This window comes from Ammospiza nelsoni, chromosome 1, assembly GCF_027579445.1.
Source record: "Ammospiza nelsoni isolate bAmmNel1 chromosome 1, bAmmNel1.pri, whole genome shotgun sequence".
Classification (NCBI taxonomy): Eukaryota; Metazoa; Chordata; class Aves; order Passeriformes; family Passerellidae; genus Ammospiza; species Ammospiza nelsoni.
Genome location: NC_080633.1, coordinates 95,210,725 through 95,226,612, shown reverse-complemented (window position 1 = coordinate 95,226,612; position 15,888 = coordinate 95,210,725).

Here is a 15,888-nt window from a genome sequence, read left to right as displayed (position 1 = left end):
CCTCAGGGTATTTTTTATATTCAGCAAGCCTAGTAGAGTTGAAAGAGCAAAGGTATTGTTTAGAATCAGAAAGACCTAAATGAAATCACGACAACAGGAACAAAGAGGAGAAAAAAATAAATAAGTTACTAAAATGCTCAGGAGAAAGGAAGCAGCAGGTGTTTGCATACCAGCACATCTGTTCAGAAAATGCTCCTTTAAATCCAGATTATATATAAATTTTGAAGCCTGAAGTCTTTGAGTAATTAAAGATTTCTACTGCATTTCTTTCAGGAAAAAGCCAAAATAGATAAGGGAAGAAAATATTTTGTTTTAAAGGAAGGATAATATTAAATTCTTCCTTGCGTTTTTTCACAACTGGATTTCTGCACAAAGTGCTTCACAGTTTAGGACCATTCAGACTGTCAATATGAAAAGCTGGAATGTGCAAAAGCATGGCCCTACAAGCACTGAGGGGATCTGATGGAAATACCACAAGCTCAGTCACTCCGCTCTCATGGTTTTTGGTTTTGGAGTCTTTTAATGAAGTTTATCAAGGGGCCACCTGGTGAAGAATCACCTTGTATTTCCACTGGGTTCTTGAGGTAGATTTAGATTTGTTATTATTGTTATTAACAGGAACACTGGCTAGCACACCACAGGACAGTGAAAACTTCCCATTTTTATTACAGTTGGCAAAAAGAAGTTCTTTCTCACAATAATAATTCACATTAGTGCCCTGGCTGAAAAGTGAAATTTTTTGGCTTGTTATAATCTGGCAAAACATCAAGTTTTGCTACTTTTGGTTTCTGCAAGAAATTATCCTTACAGTTCCACTCAATGATAATTTGTGTCTTCTTACCAGAAAACTAGATCTGTGTCACTTGTACAAAGGTCAGTGTATTCCAGCTCTAAAACATCTCTAGGAATACAAGTCTGGAAGGGAAGAAGGTATTATGCTGGATCCCATTCCATTACATTTCATTACCTCAGTCTATTCAAGGACTGATGCCATGTGAACAGTAAAACTAGTTCATCTTTTCACAGGCTCACTTTTCTTTCTTGCTCTTTTCCTTGGTTTAAACCAGTGACCCATTGCTCATTGGACCTGTGCCACATGCCAACACATCCAGTGCTCTGCTGGTGCACTTGAAGCAGTGTATAATGCTCTGCAGAGAAAAGCTCTGTAGTAATCCTCACTATTTGCTTCATAGCATGAAGGCTGCCCATGTGTCCACTCTTCTAGAGATGCATGAAGAGGAGGAGGAATGCTGAATATGGTTTTCAGAGGAAATAATGTAAAATGTTTTCAACAGCCCCCAATCCTGTTTAAGCAACATATTTACTACTAGGCTTTCGTTACCATTAGAGGAGCTTTTTGAAGTAGCTGTTTCCATGAACACATTGATTCTCTGCTACTACTGACCCTGCCTGGTAACACTTTAGTTTAAATGTCCATTGCTATTTACATTAACTAATGGTTAATTACAATGGAATTCCTGGGGAAGTGCATAAGACAAGCCATAAGAACGCCAAATGAGTGCATTAATGATTGGTGCTATCACAGTGAATACCAAATGATTTCATAATGACTGGGGAGGTAATATATAATGGAAAGAATTGCTCCCTATTTGATATATTCACCACAGAACTACGACTCATTCTTGGATATCATTCAGAAACTGCAACATAGCCTGGAGGTCTTTTTCAGTCCTTCAAGAAGCTTGCACTGAAGCTCAGTCCACACCCTTGGAGAGAAAGACATGTGTTGGAATTTATTTTTTTATTGCTTATTGTTATGAGATGCTGCTATGGCCCAAAGGGCAATAGCTCATACTCAATGCTGGAGACAATCTGAGTTTTAGAACGTCACTCAGCCACTGCATTTGAGTCAATATTCAACCTAGAGTACAAGAGGAAATACTTTTACCAGAAGGGACTTGAAAAAATGTGTTTCTGGGCTCAGGTCTTTTATTAATGCAAGTTACCAAAGTCTTCCTACTCTAGTCTGGGGTGATTTTTTTTTTTGTAAGACATTTATCATCATAGCATCTGAGGACCAGGGTGACAAACTCATGCATAATATCTGTCATGTGTTTCTTCTCTTCTTTTGGGGGACTTTGCCCTTGCCAACTCACTATAAAATGAGTATCAGTGCTGGGAAGCAGGACAAATCTTCAGGGAGATGTGTACCTGTGTTAATAAACAATGGAGGCATCTAAGATTTGTTGACATTTGATACTGTAGAACATGTCCATATGGCACTAAAGCCAAGATTTTTGTTTTAAATTATATAGAAGCTTTTTTTACTTCTGGGGACAAAAGGTTTCCATTAAACCTGATAGAAATACAAGTTTAGAATTCTTCTAACTATCCAAGTAAAACACCAGCTTCTATTCCAGTATACTTGGAAGAATAAAGAGAGCAGGTGAGAGGCCTACAGACTTCTGCAGTCATTTCCAGTCTGTTCTTTGGACGAAACTCTATGTGAAGGACCAAGTGCTGCACAGCATACCCATTCATTGTTTTAGGAGAAAGAATTCATTGTTTTAGGAGAAAGGCCAAACACTACTAGGCACTGATAAGTGAAGTGGCCCGTAGCAGAGTCATGAGTGTCCCTGGCACTGAATATCTTGGCGGCAAAGACTATACATTTGCCAGTTTTGCATTCAAAGAGTGGATTGACAAAATAATCTGATGGGTCTCTTCCCTCTTTAATTTCTGTGATTTAAGAGGAGGAGTCTGTGTTTAGTAACTAGTGGGCTCCAGCTCCACAGGCATAAAAGGATTAAATGCAATGTTTCTGATAACTACAAATTACCCTATGACTACTGTAGCGCCCGGGACTTTCTGGCGACCCACCGCGAGAGCTAATGAAGATGCCCTTTTATAAAGCGCAGGATTCCTGGCAGTTATTTTTAATGGGTCATGCTGTGTTAGAAAATCATGCCTGCAAGATTCCCCGGAGTGGCAGTTGGGATGATATTACTTTCAATGAATCACAGCAGCCACCATAAGGGCAGGGCAGTATCTGTGGCAGCAGCACCGAGCAATGGCGCAGCATCAAATGAACGGCTCAGCTGGTGACATCTGGCCCCTCTGATCATAACAAATCTGTAGTGCGCAGTACTCCAAAGAGTCTGTCCTTCAAGATGATATGTTAAAATTAGGTGTCTTTTTCTCTTCGTGTTGGGTGACTATTCAGGCAGGCATGAGAGATCCTATTAAAAAATGTGGGAAGTAGCAGATGAAAGTTGGGCTCCTAGGTTCATCTTTCCACAGTAAACAATAACTTTACACCTTATAACTGAATTTGATTATGGAAGAAAGGTCGTAGGTTTGAGAGATGCTCAGAGTAGCTGAGGGCATGAAGGCCTTTGGGAAGTGTAGGTAGGCACCAAAAATGGTTTTCTTGACTTTTGGCTCTCTCTCTCAAGACTGGGTGGGATCCTGGAGAGAAAAACAACTTAATGTTGGGCATTGCTTTCCAAAGATGAAATATCATTACTAATTTCCTGTCTTACTGGCCACTTCATTGTACCAGGGGATGTTTTTCACGTGCTTGCACAGTGCCTTTCATGAGAAAGAATTTTCTTAGTGTTACTCGGACATTGTGAAGGCAAGAGGTGGAACAGTCTGTGACAAATAATGAGAGTGAAATGCCAACCTTTGAAAGGGCTTTGCTTTCCCTGCACTGAGCGCTTTAAAAAGCCATCTGCTTGCTTGAAATGGCTGCAACACATGGTGCTCTTCCCCAGTCCAATATGTGCTGCAAATTGTAGGCACATGGATCCAGTCAAGGACACAGTGTCTGCCTTAACTTTGGATCTCCTTGCTGTTGTCAATAGGAATCTCATCCTTAAACTTAGCTCTTGTGTGTGTTAATTATTTCCTTCTCATGACCAGCTGGCAGAGTGCTTCAGCACCTTAAGTTGCTCAATTTGATCTTTGTGCTCAGGAACAAGGTAATTAAGCAAGCTACAATTTACGGAAATGTATTTGCCTTGACTTGTTGCAAGTCTTCAGACAGCGCTCCATCCTAAATCATTTGATAATGTAAGATGTTCTGTGCAGTTCCCTCACTTGACTGAGGGTTAGTTCAACAGGTCACAGAATCAGTAATTGATTCTCAGTGTGTCTCTGTTGGTTTTATTACAATAATGAGGACTATCTTTTTTCATCTCTGCTAATACGTTACCAAAACCATCAGCTTCTCAGTTTGGTGTCAGGATGACTTTGACAGGTTGTTAGCAACTATGTGATGTACAGAACATCACAGAGATGTCTCAAACTGTGTTGCTGTGTGTCTTAGAGAGCCTTAGGTGGTCACAAAATAAGTGAAATAATTTTGGAGAAAAAGTTATAGCAACAATCCTAATGAAGAAGTTCTTTATGCCAGTTTGTATTCTTGATCACTGAAGAATATTCTGTTTCACAAGAATAGGTGACATTGCAAAGCAGCTAAACTGAATTTACCAGAGATTAAAAACTCAAGGAAAACAACTAAACACTAAACAACTTTCCTCAGTTCCTAAGGTTCTATTTTCTTTCTTTTTTTTTTTTTTGAAGGACATAGTAGTTAAGGCGTGTGGATCTTAAAAGACTTTTGGGCTTTTCAGAATGAAAACAGCAAACAAATAAAGAGATGAAAGTTAGAAAGGCAATTCTACAGGATTACCACTACTTCTTAACTCACCTATTTGCCTGCAACACTCCCAAATTTAGGGATTAAAACAAAATGAAAAAAAGGGCATAAAAATCTTCCCCCCCACCCAGTCCAGACAAAGCTGCCTCATCAACATTCAATCTGGGTTTATGGGACCTACAACTTTAGGTTTGAATTCTTAAGGTATGTTGATGCTTTTCAGCTGCTTCAATATGAAGTTAGCATAATATGGATAATACAAAGAAAAGAAGTTTAAACGACTCCTGAAGTAATATTGCTGAGAGGTCTGTTTGCAAAACCAAGAAATAGCAAGGCACTGTCACTTGAAAACAATGAAGCACAATACTCACATCTTTATACATTGAAACAGTTTTTATGTACATGCTACTAATGAAATGGATTCAACAATGTAGTACTTTTATGGTCCATTTTATGACTAGGTAATTATATATTTTACCTCGTCTAAATTAATTGCCATTTTACTGTTTTTTGGTTTAAAGGAAAAAAGGTATTTACTAGTATGCTGAGGAAGATTCTCAACACAATTTCAAACCTTTTATCAGCCAGGGGAATGATGTGTAAAAAACCCTCACTCTTCCTCCTGCAGGAAAATTTTAGCTACTTTCTGGAGACGTTTCTCTCACAAAGCCACTCCAGGCTTTCCTGCCATGCACTATCCTTTGGAACACAAGTGAAGTATCTTGGTTGTGCTCCCCACATCCTGCTCAGAGGCAAAGAATGTTAGTGAGGCTGTTGGGGTCTCACAGAGGCAGCAGTAGGCAGTCAGATATTTGCAGACAGACAGTGAACCTCGGGCGTGGTTGTGGTCCCAAATTCAGCAGCACACACACATTGACTGTTAGACTCAACAAGAATTCCATTACATGTGATTAAGCATGTTTTTATCTATTGAAATTTCAAGCAGGTTCAAGTCTCAAAGCCATGAAGGGGGAAAATATTTTCCTGAAAATTATTACTGAATGTTTAGCCTCTACATAAACTCTGCCACATGTGACCTCACAGAAGCATCAGTATTCTTTCTATCATCTATCTATCTATCTATCTATCTATCTATCTATCTATCTATCTATCTGTCTATCTATCAGGAGACTGACAGTCAGTCTTTTTTTCCCAGAAGGCTGGTTAGGTACAAGCATACTCAACCAATTTTCCACCCAGTCTAATATTACAAGAAATAAACTGGATGAGAGGGAAATGAAAAAAGCAGCAGATTATCTCCTGTCAGTGGAGGTTCAAATGGAAGGAAAAAGAGAATCACATCGAGTATTCCACGATCAGAGATACCTAAATAGCAAAAAAAAATTATTATGCCTTCTGAATCATATTCCTGCCACTGAGGGACTGTTGCCCCCCAATGACTCTTTTACATTGTTTTGCTTCCTACATATACCACGTAGATGGCTTTTACTGCTTTTCTTGAGAGATTAAGTTGCAACAGAGCTCTCTTTTTTCCCACACGAGTGTAAACATCGTTACCTTTCTAAACATTATGGAAGTACTGAAAGCTCATGAGAAATTCTGAAGATTATAGAGGAGAAAGAAAGCCCACCTGTGGCGGCAGGAAGGATTCACATGCACTCCACACCCACGGTCTCCAGAGCAACTTGGCTGCTGGCAATGCAGTTCCACACTGTCGTTGCTCTTGTATCTACAACCCCATTTCACAATACTTTGCTCCCTGCAATTCTATCTTATGTGAAAAGACTCATGAAGAGAAACAGAGCTTTCAAAATACTTCCCAATTTACTTTAAATAATTTATCCTAAATCTGATATGTTTTTAAAGCTTTTCTCCTGGTCACCTTAAATATGAAGGTAGGCTTTGGTAGGGAGCTTAATAATATTTTTTTTATCCATCTCCCTGTTACTCTGCTGATCACAGTAGCATCCAATTTCTATGAGCTTTTTCCTCATTAAAGAGAAAAAACAATGCTATGACCACCTCTGTCATTATGCATACAGGACTGGAAGAACAATATTTAAATGATCCATGATACTTTTGATTTGCAGCTGCATGCAGAGGGGGGGAAAAAGAGACTATTTAAAGCTACTGAAGCAGTCACTCTTGGTGTCTCAGCTCACCCTTATTCTCTGTCCCTCAGCAAAGCCTAGTCAGCCACCATCCCAAGAAAAGCAGTGCCAGCTTTGGGGAGAGCTATTATCTGTTAAGTCTTCAGATCTTATAGGGTGGTGGAAAACTTCACATTTTCCCAGCAGGAGAGCAGGGACTCAGTGTAGGTGTAAATCTCTGGCAGCTGATTGTTGGAGCCCACAAGCTGTACCTTGTAAATAATTCACTTAGGCACAGAGGAATCTGCATATGAGGATGAAATGTCATTTATAACTCATAGGATATTTGCTTCACTGAGAACAAGTTTTCAGCCCCTTCAATTCATTAAGTAGCACTAGGGAAGAAGGAAAAAAGGTGATGTAAAATAAACTCTGTTTTTGGCTTGTAACTAATAGAGAACACTTAACAATAACGAAGATAAAAATGAAATTCTCTGGGGGAGAAGAAAGGGGCTATGGTGTTTCTCGAATCAGTCAACTCAGTATAAATTTTACAGTTTCCTTATTATTAACTCTGTCAGAATCTCATCCTTCACATTATTGGTACAGTTAGACTTATAAGGAGGCCTTTAGCTGGAGGTAAGATTCTGGAAGGTGTTGGAAACTTTTCCCTTTAGGCATTTTTGTGACTTGGACTGGTTTGCTTAGAGAAAATACAATGTAGTAAAACAGACCACCTTTCACTGAAATTATATTCTATCATAACTGATATAATTTCTTATATTTGTACATTACTAACATCTTAAGCCTCTGTTTTTCAGATGCTTATAATTTTGTAAAACTTAAGTAATTTACTTGAAGTGTTTCACATGATCCAGTGTTCAATGCTGTTGGAAAACTCTTCCCCAAAATCTTCTGGTGAATAAATGGGTTTGTGGAACAGAATTAGGGAAAAAGGTATGTGCTGCTTGAGTTAAAAAGTCTGGGGAATCGCAAAGAGAACATGAAAAAATGGTTCAAAGGGATGGAGGAAAGGAAACTGATACTGAGAATTGAAGCAGAATGCAGACCTGGTATTAATCATGAGTTGATATCTAAATTAGGAATGTTTATTATCCGAGTGTTTGTTCCAAATGGAATAGCGCCTTCAAAATCCAGACTATGCACCTCTCTCACTGGTGAATGCTACACTATCTGAATTCTGCTTGTGCAATGAATGTGGGGAGTTTTAATCCCTGCTTTTCCACTCATTACCCTTTGTCCTTATGCCACTTTCATTGAAAACTGAGGCAAAGGTATTAATTTAGTTTTGGGCCATTTATAGGTCTGTACTATATTCTCACTCTATAGCAGCTCCATTTCTTCATTCAGTGTTCTCTTTTTATTTATACAGCTGAGGAAATGGCTGCTATTTGTTTTAATCACCTTTGAAGGGTTTAACTCAGCTTAATTTTCCAGAAAACTTTCCTTTTGGGGAGATTCTCACTTCATATCTGTATTTCCTGCCTGAGGAAATAGATTTCTTTACCATTCAGACCCTTTCCTTCTTTGAGTGCAGGGTTCATTCTAACAGTATAATTTGAGGTGGTTACGCAGTGAAGTCTTGAGGCTTTTCTTGCAATCCCTTTCTTTCATTTTGCAGTCTGTGTGCTCTGCTATTCAGGTGACTTCCTTAAGTAGCTTCATTAATCCCTGAACCCTTGTGTTTTCGTACTGAAGGTATCTGGCAGATAACTCACTTTGAGTGTCTTTCCTAATGAAAGCATCCTTGATCGGCAATGTTCTTGGTGCTGAAGATAGGCAGTGGATTCCTCACTTTCATTTCCAGCTCCAAACCTACCTTACATTCCCCAGTGTGTAGTTTACCTGTTTGAATATCACCTCTGGAGAGAGGCTTCCTGGCTATCTGCAGTCAGAGAGATTGGCTTCTTTGTGTGATCCTCAGCTCTCTCCCTTCCTCCTGAATGAAAATCTTTCTGAATTTCTCACCCACTACTGCATGCCATTCTCCCTCCTTTTTCTGCTCTGGTTCTACTCTTATTTTTGGTACATAAGTTTAGCTTTGTACCTCAAAAACTCATGTATTTTGTCTGTTTGGAACTTGTCTCTTTTGAATTATCTCAGGGAAAACTTCTTTCAGCAACAACTCCTTTGTTGTGCCCAATCTACATGAACATATCCACATACAATGTGCTGTTTGTGCACCTGGCCATTTTTTGCTCTCTCCCTGTATTGCCCAAGTCATTGTTGGAGGTGAGCTTTAACTTTTAGAGAAAGAAAAGTACCCAACCTGATCCAACCACATTCTCCCATGAAAAATCCTTTCTTTTCTGATCCCTAGCTCCCCACCTCCTCAGCTAAGTGGCGGGTTCATTGAAAGCTCCCAGGGAGTCCAGACTGATTGCTTCTCTTATGCCATGGGGAGAGAGGTGTCAGTCAATGAGCAAGATATTAACTCCAAAACCTTGCTCCAGTTATGAGTTACAGTAACTGTTCATAGCTTGGACAAAATAAAGTGTCCAGATCTTTTTGACATCATCTGTGAAAAGGAAAAGAAAATGAAGAAGGCAGGATCAGGACCACATCCACACTCTTCAGTCTTTTTATGGTTAAAGGCCCGAACAGAGAGTTGACACCTACTGTTTGGTACTGAAAGATTAGGCATGTTGGACCATGATTTAGGAGGCCAAAAATATAAGACTGGTGAGTAAATAAGTAAATGGGGCAAGGTGGGGAGGAAGGAATAAGAATTTGCACCAGATGGCAACCCCGCTGGCACCAAGGACAAAGGTGATTCTGAGAGACGCAGAATCACAGAATCACAGAATTAACTAGGTTGGAAAAGACCTTTGAGATTATTGAGTCCAACCAATAACAGCAGTAACTTGTAAGTATAGTAACAAATGGAGGGACAAACAAAGAAAAAAAAACACAAAAAAACCCAACCACAAATTCACAGCTCTTTACCAGCAGCAGAGATGTAAGTAAGTAAGTAAATAAATATCCCCTTTCCCTAGTCTTGTGTCAAAAAACAGCACCAAGAAGAAAACTTCTCTAACTTAGGCTTGTTAGGACAGCAGGAAGAAGAATGGGTCAGCAACAGCCAAAGGGTTTCAAGAGAAGCAGAAAAGCATATGAAATATATAGAGAGAACAAAAACATGGAGAAAAAGTAGACTCATTAATAAATGAGGAGGAAGATTAAATCAATGATGACTCTAAAATAGTTAAACTACTGAAATGCTTTATAAAAATCTGTTAAACAAGAAAAATAAGGGCAGGAGAAATGGATAATTAGTAGCAATAACAACTTTGTCAAACCTATTGATGAAAAGCAGGTAAGAGAATACTTAAAACATCTGAACATATATACAGATCAGCAGGTGTGCATGCATTTTAGAGTGTTAAGGGGATTAGCTAATGAACTTATGGAAACACTAGCAATTACTTACAGAAAGTTACAGAGTGAGATGGGAAGGTACCAGAGAGCTGGGAGAAAAAGAGAAATACTGAAATTCTGAAAGGTAAAAAAGTGAAAAAAAAGACAAAAAATATAAGCACTAAGCATTCAGTGGTCCAATTTCTGTTCCCAGTAAGGCAATGGCTTGTATATTAAATCAAAAATCAAACCCATAAGCCCAATTAACAGCAAGGTTTTCTACAGAATAAATCATGACAGGCAAACCTTGATTTTTTCAGATTAAGTTACAAAAGTGGCAACAATGGAAAGTAACATAGTGCATCTGGACCCTCCTGAAATCCTACTTGAAGTGTGAATTAACTTTGATGTGAATGTCAGCATTGCCATAAACCATGATTGAACTGAAGGCCCATAAAATAAGTAAAATAATAAGTTGAGGGGTTCAGTTACTGAGGACTACCTACAGTGATGCTATACAGGGATATGAGCTAGGTTAGTTTTATTTAAGACTTTTGATGGTGATGTGGCAAAGGGTAGAGAAGGACAAGATGGTGAGTAGCACGATGGGATTCTACATGGTATGCACTAAAGCAAAGATGCTAAGTGATAACAGTAAATAATAAAGTAACAATAAATCTTGGAAATGACAGCCTGTATATGTAGGTGAGTCAAAATAAAACAGTAAAACTCAATACAACTGTTCAGATCAGTGGCTACTGCATCCAGCCAGGATGCAGAATGTGTCCAAATCATAAGAATTATTCAGAGAAGTTATTTCCAAAGTAGAAATGAAAACACTTCACTCTGAAGATGTTAAATCATTATTCTTTCTTATGGAAACAAGAGATGAAGCCAATGGCATTTGGTTTTCCCAAGAGTCCCCCTGACAAGCTTCAGCAACGATTTCCTTTTCTACATCACTGTTGAGGCTGCATCAAAAGAGCTGCATACAGTTTGGGACATGTCAATATCAGAATGCTGTCAAGAAATTGGAGACAGTCCAGAGAAGAGTAATCCAAATGATTAAGAGTCTCAGGGGATTCATTTATAAAGAAGATTAGGTGAATTATATTTTGATTAGGAGTGCATTTTAATGGTGTATAAGGAACAGAAAGACATAAACACCAAGCAGGGAACAGGGTGATTTAGGATAGCCCCAGAGGTTTTGAAGGGATGAAGATCAAAAGAGAATTTAGGATATAGAGAAACATTTCTTAGCTCTGGGGGATTACATTGTTGCATGTTTCCCCCTTTTTGATTTCAGAATGGGCTTCAGAAGACAAGGAGAATGTTCTCACTTCTGGAGTTGTCATGTAGAACAGAATAAAATACTTTTCCATCTGCAGGGAGCATCTCGCAGTGTGATCTAGTGAGTCTCTGGACCTTTAATGCCTCCTATCTCAGCAGAGAGGTGGGAGAGCACCATTCCCAGGGAGCCAGCCCTGTGTGGTTTCCACTCCCCAAAACACTCGTCTGGCAGTGTTACCTTAACCCCAGCTAATGAGTAGATCAGCCTGTAAGGGAACTCCCAGGGGTGACCAAATGGGTGAGGAGCTACTTTAGCTGATCACGCCTGTTGTTTATTTCTCTATAAAAATAAAAGGTAGTCTGCTGCTGTTGTGTACATCTGCTGTCAGTGAGTGGCTATGATGATAAAGACAGAATCAAAAGATGGCAAGGTATGAAAGGACAAATCAGAAAGCTGGACCAATGCTTAATGAAGACACTTAATAAATGACCTTTCTCAAATTAGTGTCTTGAGAAAATGCTTGTTTATTTTCTTCTAAGATGCTCCAGGAGTTCAAACAAGCATATGAATTGAGAACTGAAAGTATTTATGGGCTGAAGAAATCTCATTCTTAGTGAAATTCTTCAGATTCTATGGGAGAAATAAGAACGTTTCCATTGATTTGGGATCTAATAATTTCTTCCATTATGTGTCCTATTCTAACTGGTTGTGAGGTGCTGAAATGCTTCTGTAATTTACATAATCTAACCACCTACTTAGGTTAAAAGGCTGATGGTTGTCATGTTAGTTTAAACTGAAATTAATCTCAGAAAACTGGACTGTGAAGAGAAGTGTAATCTTAGGTTTCTAGTGAGAACCATGTGCTTGGAGTTAACATGTATTTTTATCACCTACACTGGTAGGTGTGCAGCCACAGCTTTTTTGAGTCAAAGATACACATTACAATCAAATATGGGGATATTTCCTAGTACAGATTGTCTCAAATATTTCCTTTGGTTTCATATTGGCCTAATTCTTATATATTAACAGAAGTATGTTGAAATGCTGCCTTAACATGCCTTAATGACTGCTCCATGTAGGAGGGAAGGCTACAGGGTGTCTCCTTCTTCATACATCTCCAGAAAGGCACAGCCCAGTCCAGCTCAGATGCTCCCTATGCTCTGGGCAAGCTTATCCTGCCCACTCTTTGGTCCTGTGTCACTGTAGGCAGCTGAAACAGGGCATGAGGAGATGCCTTGTTTTGGATACAGAGCAGCGGTCAGCTTTACCAGTGACTGAGAGCTTTCTAAATTGGGTGCTAAGAATGGTATAAAATTCCTTTTTTGTTGTTGTTGCTGTCCCTTCTGTATCTCATTCTTCTTTAACAGGTTTCCTCTCTCTTACTCATTCTTTTCTAATGTATGTAGATCATAGTTTCACTCAGGGAGAGAATTGACATTTTGCATTAGACTCTTAGGCCTGCTTTGTTAATTTTAATTATTGTTCATTTACAAGTGCTGAATATCGTGGACTTTGTAACGGATGCATGGCGGTCCTTGTGATGCATCCAATTTGCAGGTGTCAGGTGCCAGGCAGCAGAAGATGGAAGAAAACAATGTATGTGCAGACAGTTTCAGTCAGTTGTTACACCCTGAGAGGGAAAAGGATCAGCCAAAAGTTTAGCCTGTGTTTGGACTCTGAGCAGCATGCAGTACATGGGTATTGTGGCACATCTTCTTCTTGCTGAAGTGTCAGTGTCAGGCTCTAGCTTGCGAGTGCTTCCTGCCACTGCTGCTCAAAAACGCATCCAGTCCCAAAGAAACTCTCCTCAGAAAAGATGTCTGCATACAGTACTATAGCACTATAAAAAGGATGTATATTCCAATTTAAAATATGCACAGATCATTCACCGAGGTAGCAATGATTCTTTTTCCCTTCCCCCAAGATAAGAGTGTAAATCACATCTTCTCAACAAGGCAGGTAGTGAGGATGACAAAATTCTTACATTCCTAAAGTGTTATTGGAGAAAAAAATGTCACCTCCATGCATAATTGCATAACTTTACTACCTGTCATTTTCTATCAATCAAAAAAATGTTACACTTGAATTTGAGGACAAACATGTCTAATAAGATTTTAGATTGACAGCTGAATGGCTGTAGTCAACCTTATTTTAACTTTATTTTTTTGTTGTTGTTCACTGAATCAACATAGAGAGGATTATACCAAACTTAAGGGAAACAAATGCTCAGATATATTAATCCCTCATGCACACTTTCCCTCAAAAAAAAAAATTCTTTCTCTGTAGGTTTTTTTAGTCAGCTCCCTTCAGTCTCACCGGTGCTGCAGCAGGAGACTAATGTTTCTTCTGTTGTATTTCCAGCACAGCATTGCCAGATTTTGTTTCAATTATCACAGAAATGTGTTTGATCACATGTAATCAGCTCCAGTGCCCTTGGCGCAGCAGAGGCTCCTCCCATGGCACCCCACATGTCCACAAACCCTTTTCCTAGTTCAGGGCTCTGGCTTGATCATCCTTCGAGTGAAATGTCTGGTTTCCCACAACATCCCATGCCCCACAACTCCCTCAGCATTTACCCATCCTGTTCTTCAGGGTGTGCAACAGTCACTTCTGAACACTGGGGATTTATTCTCCCTCATCACTAATGAGCAGAGGCTCTCACCTGCTCTTCAGTTTTCCCTGTGTTAAACAGCACTGTCTTTCCTGTCTCTACATACTGTATTCTGTGTCTCTCTACTACTGCACCTTTCTTGACTGCAGCCTGAAAATCCCAGGGAACATTTTTTCACCACTTGTTTTCCTCCTTGATATTGCTTGTGCTCCACCTTGATATCGTCTCCATATTAATTTTTGACTTTTCCAAGTCTTCTCATCCTAGGTTACCAAAAACCTGTTTCTCAACTTCATGCCTTTTTCTTCTTGGTGTTCATTTTCGGTCAGCTCTGATTGGACCTAACTCAACCTGTAACACATTAATAATGCTGAATTCTGCTAAGCCATCACAAGTGCTCCAGAACAGTCTTTAAAATGACAAAAAAGCTACCAGGACTCTTTAACACAGACACACAAGGAGGCAAAGGTAATAATGTAATCTTGGCCTTTTTTTGCATTTTTTTTCAGTTCTTTATGTGAAACCACGACTTCATTTTAATAAGGTACACCTGGGTAAGGAGTAAAGTTAAAGAGAAGCTAGGGAAAACTGATTGGTTTTGGAGAAAAAATGTCTTGCTAAAATTTCACACAAAGAACACAGTTATTTCCTGCCAGAGGATCTCAAGGCATTCCCAGATTCAACCTTACATTCCTCCAGTTCTGCAGGGAGGCCATGATCACCTTCTCCTGCTTGTACTGCAAAGCAGCTATGGCCAGAAAGTAATTTGTTTCCATGAACAACTGGGTGAGCAGTGAAGAGGCTCAGGTGAGAAGCTGGACTCCCCCCTCCTCCCAGCTGCCCAGTGTGCTGTAATGGACCAGACACTCCAGGGAAAGGTATTGCAGACTTCACATGGTTAGTCCACTTTGTTTCTCCACTGCAGAAAGAAGCAAAGACCAGATAGGAATTCTGTGCCACAACACAATAAGCGTTGTGAAAGCAGGATGGTGAGAGATTCCCAAAGCTGACCTTCGTTTATCTAATTGCAGAACTGCAAAAACATTGATGCTGAGGCAGCTTGGGCTTGGGTGCAAGCAACAGAGGCAAGGTACAAATTCTTATCCCATGCTCTGCTGTGTGCTCACTGTAATTAGACGCAAATTGGCTTTTCCTCTACACCTGAAAATCACATCCTTGATTGTAGTGGAGATCCCAGCAATTCCCAGTGTGCTTATGAAGCAACACAGTGTGGCCTATATGCTGCTCATGCCTTGTGGCAACGCCATAAATGAGCGCCCAGAGACTGCTCTTGGTGAAGCGTCAATACTGGAGCAGTATTTATCTTCCAAATTCTTTAATGCATCTATTCTGAGTTCCTGAAATTGGTTGGACTAACTTAATGACAAATGAGTAAGTATTTAAAAGAGCCTTCGTATCTGCAAGAATAACCAGGAGCCAGATGTCAAACTGCTATCAGCCAGAGTCACAATTAAGTGCAACCCAGAGTTTCTATAGCAAGCACAATTAATTGCAGGCACAAAGCTATGACTGCAAACCAGCGGTCATTAAAAAAAAGAAGATTGAGGTGAGACACACTGTGCATTCAGGCTATTATTTAAATTAACAACAAATAGTAATCTTTTTTGCATTGCAGGATCTTTCACATTCGATCTTTAAAATCCTTTACAAACCACAGTGGTCCTGTGCCATAATATTCAGTGAAAGGGAAAATGCTAAGACTCATGGGAAAGTTTAAAATCAAATTAATTTGTTTAGCCCTGATATCACACATTCTGTTCAAGCCAGATATTTTCCCAGTGAGGAGAAAAGCCTTCTGACAAAATTAGAAGAGGGTATTTATTTTACTGTTTCTTCTCTACTAATGATATTAATATTTCCAAAATTTTATTATTTGAATTCAAGGTACTGCCATAAAAGTGATCCATGGAGT